This window comes from Vidua macroura, chromosome 2 (assembly GCF_024509145.1).
Source record: "Vidua macroura isolate BioBank_ID:100142 chromosome 2, ASM2450914v1, whole genome shotgun sequence".
NCBI classification, from domain to species: domain Eukaryota; kingdom Metazoa; phylum Chordata; class Aves; order Passeriformes; family Viduidae; genus Vidua; species Vidua macroura.
Window position 1 is genome coordinate 116,182,863 of NC_071572.1, and position 7,935 is coordinate 116,190,797.

Below are 7,935 nucleotides of genomic sequence, written 5' to 3' on the forward strand. Positions count from 1 at the left end.
CATCTCCAGAGGAGCTTGTGCTGCCTTTCCAAACCAATTGGAAAGGGGTCCCTCTCCAAGGAGAGCAGATCAAGCAGCCCCCATGCCCAGATGTTCCTCCTGGACCAGCCTTCTCCCTCATTTCATCCCTGCCCTGTGCTGTGAACATCTGGACTTGGGCACCTGCTCCAGAGGGGACAAGTTCACCCACTGCAGCCAGAGCTTTTATCTCTGATCTAATGACAAAGATGTTGGCCTCATCCTTCCGAGGAACATCTGGAGGATGTCTGGGATCTAATGAGGAGGGAGCAGGAGGAGGAGGAGGATGAGCTCACTGTGTCCTTGCAGGGCCACTGCATGAGACAAGGCAGGGGACTGCACTGCTGCTGTGCGCTGTGCTGTGTGGGAGAAAGCTTCACAAGAAGGCTTGGAAAGGGCTGGAATCAGCAGCCCCTCCATCCTGCAGAAGTGTGGGTCAGACACACCCTCAATCACACCCGACCGTGGCTTCAAGGACTTCCCTGGTCACCTCCCAGGCATGGCAGAAACTCCCCCCTTCCCACAGAGTTTATTTCCTAGGGGCGTCCTCTCCTTCCTTCCCTTCCAGAGAGCCTGAGGCTGGCAGGGGTCTCTGGAGACCATTCAGCCCAGTGCTCAAGCAGGGGGAGTGGGAGTGGGCTGCTCAGGGCCATGTCAAGATGCATTTTGAGCTTCTCCACAACCTCAGCTGACCACCCTCACAGCTGCAAAATCATTTTCTTATGTCTAAACAGGATTTCTCATGTTTCAGTAGAGGTTTACCACCTGGACACCACTCCAAAGACTCCGGCTCCATTTTATCACTCTTGCTTTATCCATTGCCTTTGGATTTTTGCCTTGCAAACAGCTAGAGGAGACAGTCTCCCTCCTCAGCCCATCAGAGAAAGGATCTGCCTGAGCCAGGACCTTGGGGAGGTCTCAGCCTCCCTGCCCTCCAGCTGTGACCCCGAGAGGGCTCCGGGCAGGCTGTGAGGGATGAAAGGGGTTTGGCTCCCTGCTGTCCTTGTATGGGAATTTGCATGGAAGCAAACGTGTAAGAAGCTGGCCAAAAGGAAATACTCAGCGTGACATGTCAAAGCAGACTTTAATAAATGTTTACAAACCTCCCAGCAGCCAGGAGGGGGAAAAAAGAGGGAAATAACTATAGGAAAGGACAGGTTTACTATTTAAAACTTCTTTGATTCATTCTTACCCAAAAGGACAATCAACTCTTACTCATTTTCCTCAAAAACACAGACCTCTGGGAGTCTGCAGGACAGGGCTGCATCATCCCCTGCAGGAGCAGGCGAGCCCTGTGGGGTGTGGGAGAGGGACCTTCCCAAATCCGGGATCTGTGTCACTGTGGGAGCCGGGTGGCCCTCAGGGACGAGGTTTGTCTCCTCATGGAGACTCTGCACTGGGTGAGGAGCAGAGTTCCTGGGAGGGGGAGAAGTTTTTCACCTGCCCCAGCTGAATGCAGTGAGAGGACCCATGCGGTGTGTTCTCCAGGACCATGCGGGTTTGAGCAGTGAGCAATTCCGGAGGCTCTGCTTTTGTGCTTGCCTTGGCACAGGGCCACGGCGTGAGTCACAAGCCACTTGCTTTTTGTTTAATGTCCCCATTCCGGCTCTGCCGAGTCGCTCAGAGGGAAGTTAATTCATAAACCCTATCAATATTAACTGCCTGAGGAGGAGGAGGAAGAGGAGAAGCCAGGCTGTTTGCCTTCACCGCCACACCACTGACCCGTTTAATGTCGCCTGCTGATGTGGCTGTGTCTTCCTCACGGGTCCTAGGGTGATGATGTGACAACCTAGGACGATGTGACAATCACAGCAAATACATGACAATCCTAGGACAATATGACAATCACAGCAAATACGTGACAGTCCTAGGACAATGTGACAACCGAGGACAACGTGCCAGTCCCAGCACCTCTGAGACCGTCATAGGACCTATGTGACAGTCCTAGAAGCAACATGGACATGGTTGTTCTCTCCCCTGGGTGTGTGCAGGCCCCGGTGCAGGCCCTGGTGCAGGCCCTGGTGCAGGCCCCGGTGCAGGCCCTGGTGCAGGCCCCGGTGCAGGCCCCGGTGCAGGCCCAGGTGCAGGCCCCGGTGCAGACCCTGGTGCAGGCCCTGGCGCAGGCCCCGGTGCAGGCCCCGGTGCAGGCCCTGGCGCAGGCCCCGCACACCAACAAAGAATTCCTGGGAACCTAAAGGAGGAGCACAACTCCCTGGACATGGAAAATGCCCTGAGGAGTCAGCACACAGGTCCCCAGCCCCTGGGGAGTGACATGGGGATGTCTCTGACACCTGGGAGCTCTCCCATGTTAGCGCCTGGCAAGGGACGAGCACGGAGAGGAGGGAGGAGCGGGGCTGTTGGGACATGGAAAGAAGGAGAGAGAGAAGAGCCAGTGGAGGAACACATCCAGGAGCTGGCAGAGTGGGAGCCAAGCCCTTGCGCTGTGCTGGTTGTTTGCAGATTGAAAGCCCTGTGCACACACAATCACAGGGAAGTGCTCTCTTTGGAGGTACCCATGGCCATACCAGACCATTGCTGTGTTGGCTTGTGGTACCCTTAAAATCCCAGAGACTGGGACATTTGGACACTCACCCAGCAGGAGATGGGATGCAGCTCAGCCCATGTGTGCCAGGGCGAGAGGAGACCACAAGGTGTGTCATGCTCAGAGGTCCTGCTTAGCCAGGGGTGGTTTGTACCTGCTCTCATCCTGGGGGGAAAACCAGCCTTTCCTCTTGTGGCTGGCTTAAAAACCAGATGTCCAAGTGCCTGGAAGACAGAGATTTAATGATTTGCTTAATTACAGCCGCCTGGTCTCGGCCCATCTTGGCCTCTGGATGACGAGGGTGGGAATAATAGTCAGAGCCGCATGTCAGGGACAGAGCCCACCACAGCACATTCCAGAGAACATCCCAGGGCTCCTTCTCCAGCCACTCTGCTGAGATGAGCCCGTTTGGAGCAAGGACACCCAAGCCCAGCATTATTCCTGAGGGGAATACAGCACCTTCACCTCCCCCTCCAACAGGGATTCGGAGCAGGGCACAGTCACATCCCTGCACAGAAGATTCCCTTAAACCTTCCTGGAAACCCAACCAGTTTCTTGTCCGCCATTCCCGTTATTTTTCTGGTTTTATTTTAATCTCCCATCTGTTATTGTTCGGTTTTCCTTTGAGCAAGTTTCTCTGAGTGTCCAAGAATAGAATACACATCAGATAATACTGGGAAGGAAGTGAGAATGCCTAGGATTACTGGATATATTAAATCAAACCCATTTCATCATTTTCTCTGTTTATGCCAGATTTGTCTGGGTATTTATCCCTTAAGTTGGAGGAGTCGCGACTGTGCTGGGATCAGGACTCAGGACGTGCATGGAGAGAGAGTGACCCAGGCACTGGCAGCTCCTGGCCTGAATAAAGGGATTTAAAACTAATAACTTGGAATATAAAAGAATAGACTAGAACCTTGTTTGCAGGAAAATGACTTAAAAAACAAATTCAAGAGGCTGAAACACTGCGAAAGGTGCTGTGAGTGAGGTCACCCGCTGCTCCTGAGCCTGCCAGCACATGCAAGCTCCAGGGCAACGAGCTGATCTTGTTTCCCATCAGATTCCCCTCCTCCCTCCCTGCCGAGGTGCAGAACTCAGCCCCTGCCTGGGTTTTGCAACACATCCCCGACGGGATGGACCTGCTTGAACATTTTTGGCTGGGGCAGGTCTCAGGTGTCCCAGATGGCACAGGACGGGCAGGTTGAGGGGAGGAGGGCCCTGCCTGCTGCTCCAGGAGGTTTTACCTGTGGCAGATGTGGGACACAACCTTCCAATTCTCTGCTTGAGGGTTTTACAGCTGCTACCCGGAAGCTGAAAGCTGGGCGCTCACTCTTTTGTGCAACTGGAGAAACTGAGGCACAGATTGAGGTCATTACAGGGTCTCCCCAGTCCACCCTGTCACTCCCAGCAGTGACAAGCACAGACCTCCTTGCTCAGGATGGTCTTGCAACCCCCCAAAGCTTCACCTGACATCCATATCAGCATCTCCTGAACATCCATGATCATCTCCAGGCCATGCTCCTGTGCTGGACAGGCACCCAAATGCCACCCACCCAAATCACATGCAAGCCACCACATCAAAAGAGAAGGTCCAGCAGCCGTGCCTGGTTTTGCCCAAAAGCAGAGAATTGATGGCCAGGACCCCCCAGGATTGTATTTCCCTTGTTATGGTTTCCCCCCAGTGTTTGGATGAAGTGTCTGGGCACTGGCTCTGCTCTGAGCTTTGTTTAGAAGGTGCTGCCAAGGTAATGCTGCTCCCAGCACTGCTGCACGAGCACCACGTCCCTGCAAAAACCCAGCCCACCCTGGGAAGCTGTTCCTGGCCCCCTCCTTACCCCAGGCACCAAGCTGGCCCCAGACCCCTGATTCCTGCTCCTAATGTTGCCCACAACACCAAGCAAACCCTACAGCAAGCTCTGAGTGGGTTTGCTGAACCCTTGAGCCCTTCTCTGCTTGCACAGAAGCAGATCCAAGGGATTTTCTGGTAGATTAGGTGGGGGAAGAAATGGAAATAATTCCCCTTTGGGAATGGGGGACATGGAACCGTCCCTCTTTGGGGGCTGCTCCTGATAAAATCTCCAACAAGTGGTGGTTCAGTCATCTCCCAGCAAGCAGAGCAGAAAAAACTTTTATACCTGAATCAAGGGGTATTATTACCTGGGATATCTCCGAAATCTTCCTATAAAATGTTACCATCACCTTTGGTTTAGCTGAGTTTAGCAAACCTCAAGCACTGGTGGAGTTTTTTGGGTTTTTTTTTTGCCTACCTGTGTATGACATAAAAGAAAACTGTGACTCAATTTTGCCTTGTTTTCGTAATTCTGCTCTTCCACAGAAAAAGGAAAAAAAAAAAAAAAAAAGTCTTTTCCTTCTTATAAGAAAGAGACCAATTCTTGGAATTACGAAAATAAATCACTTGGGACATGCCTTCCCCTTTCATCTTCTTCAAGGGCACAGCGTGATCTTCTGAGAAGCAGAATTGAAAGGGAGAAGTAAAGACATATGAGTAGCCCCCACAGAAAACATCATCAGTGATGCCAGACATGAAACAGAGTTTTTTTCACCCCCAAAAATAAATGTCCAGTTTGCTTTCCTCTGCAGTGGAAGGAACAGGGAAGTGTGTTTTAAATATTTGCTGCGGTGGCCGGGTGTGATGGACCTGCCTGCAGAAAAGGGAGAACCAGCCCAAGACTCGAGCACATCCCTGCGTTCTCCTGGGAAGCAAATGGTCCATGCTCTGTGTTTGAATTCCTGGAAGGCTTTGGTCCCTCTGGGAGATGCCTCATGCCTTCAAGTTATTTTGGGTTCTCAGGAATCCCCAAGGCCCCATCCTTACAGCCCTTGGCAAGGGGATGGGCAAACTGAGTCAACAGCGCTGCATTTAATGGTATTAATGAGGAAATAACTTCAATTGACCTGAAAAGTGACTTAAGAAGATACTTAAAATTCCCATTATGGAAACGCACAGACTCGTTGCACGGACTAAAAATTGCACATAGAGATTAAAACCTAAGGGTTTTCAAGATGGAGGGCAAGGAGCCAAAGGAGGGATTGTGGCCAACCTGGAGGCATTTGATTTCCACTCAACCATGAAAAGTTTGGAGACATCCCCATCCCAGACCCCAGCTCTGTGCTCGAAGAGAGAAAGTTGACCACAAATTGTGAAGGTCCGAATTGTGAAGGACCCCTCATGGCACTGGAAGGTGATCAGTTTCTCCCCCTCAGACGTCCAGCAGCACGAGGGTTTGTCTGACTTCACCCCAGCTGGCTGCACTGCTCTGGCTGTGGTGAACTCTGGTTGCACGGCTCCATCAGAGTAGATCTCAGGAGATGAGACTTTCTGCACCAAACACCTTCTCTGCCAAAAATCCAGGGTCTCAAAAGGTGCTGGGATAGCAGATGTCCATGGAGGTGTCTGGGGTGACCATATCCTCTGAGCTGGTTTAAAAAGAGAAAGTTGTCATCAAATGTGATCTCCTCACGAGCAAGCTCAACCAGATCCACCACCCTGGCAGGCTGGAGTTGTCAGGACATGAGAGATTAAGCCCATTTCCGTTATAAGTAGCTTTTAGATGTAATGAAATTCCTCATGCGAGACGTCTCCGGTCTGGTGAGATGCGGCGGAGCCCGAGGCAGAAGGGACGCAGCCTGATCCCTGCATGTCTGTGCTGGGCAGCAACCTGAGAGCTCTGAGGAACCTCTCCATGGGGACAGCTAGAGTCTGGTGGTGGGGACATCCCAGCCCCGAGGCCCTCACAAAAGCTTCAGCATTTGAAAAATGCTGCTTTTCACCTCCAAGAGGTTTTGCAGCCCTTGAAAGGCCACGGTGCCAGTTCCAAAGGGCCTCCCTGGCCTTGACCACAGAGGCTCCTGTCTACATCCAGCCATGCTGGGATCTGCTGGCAGCTGGAAGGCTGGGTAGCAGTGGGAAGGTGCAATTACCCCCGGGAACAGCAGTGGCAAAGGTCACCTGCACTCAGGAGCTAATGCAGTTACTGGCAACATCCAGCCGGAGGAACAGAAACCAGGAGCTCGGAAACTCAAACCCAGCCACCGTGCCAGGCCTTTTTGCCAAGGATTAATTCACTCGGTCAGACTCCAAAAGGAACCCAGGCTAGTCCCTTTCCCCACTTATTTTCCCCCAATGATCCGTTGTTATTAATAAAAAGTGGTATAAAAACAACGCTTTGCTTGAAATCTCTTTTTTTAAGACCCAGCTACTGCTACCAAATTTGCCTCTCCTATCCCTGATCAGCCCCCAGAAATGTCATTTTTGGGGAATTCCCATTAATTCCAGGTGCTCTAGGGCTGGGCTTGCGGCTCAGTGGATGTGTTTGGAGCTGGCAGGCAGCCAGGAGCCACTATTATATTTTCTGTTTCTTAACACTCCCACCACTATTTACAGTGTCCCCACAGCAGGACAGCCGGCTGTTCACCTTGGGGACCTGCAAGGACACCCGCCGTGCCAGGAGGGAGGAGGACACCAGCCTTCCCCAAAGCCAGAGGCAGCACTGGAGGTGGGATCAACACCCTCACTGTCAATTCATCGGGGGAACGAGTTGCATCCATCCTCAGCCGCATTCCCTGGATGCTTGCAGGAATTCCTGGGCTCCCCGTCCACGGATGTTGGGCTTGTTTGCACAAGGTGTGTTTTCTGGGGAAAAGCACATTTCCCCCCCATTTTCCTCTCCCCGTGGAGGCGGAGGGAGCGGGGAATTTCACAAGGGCACCGAGCCATCGCCAACCCAACCCCACAAGCCCGGGCAGCCCCAGGATGTGAGGGATGGCTCCAGCCTGGCTGTGGTTGCAAATATTCATGTCAGATCCTGCCAGAGCCCATCTCTCCCGTGGCCACGCTGCCCGGCTTGGCCGTGGGCTCGTGCCAGGATCGATGAAAGCCCGTGTTGTCCACTGCAGCAGGACCCAGATGCCTCGTTCCACTGCACCATTCATTCTGTACAACCCAACCCGGGCATATTTGGGTGCCTGCTCAGTGAGGTGACACTGGGGAGCCCCCCACATGGAATTCCATCATCTGGGCAATGCCTTCAGCACCTCCTTCTCTTCCACATCCACCGAGACCCACCACAAGCCCCCAGAAAGAAAGCAGGGAATCATTCTGGAGGGCTCCCAGGGAAAAGAAGGGTCAAACCCATGGTCCAGCGGAACCTCAGCATCCCAGTGCTGTTTATGCATCTGCCATTCCATACCCAGCCCGTGCCCCCGAGGTTCTTTGCCTAATTGCTCTTTAATTGCCCTGCTCAGGAAGCGCGGAGCTTTGACGCCTGGTTAATGAGTACGGGAGGCATCGACCCCTTCGGCTGCGACCCGGTGCCGCAGGGAGACCCTGTCCCCGGCCCCCAGGGCCAGGACAA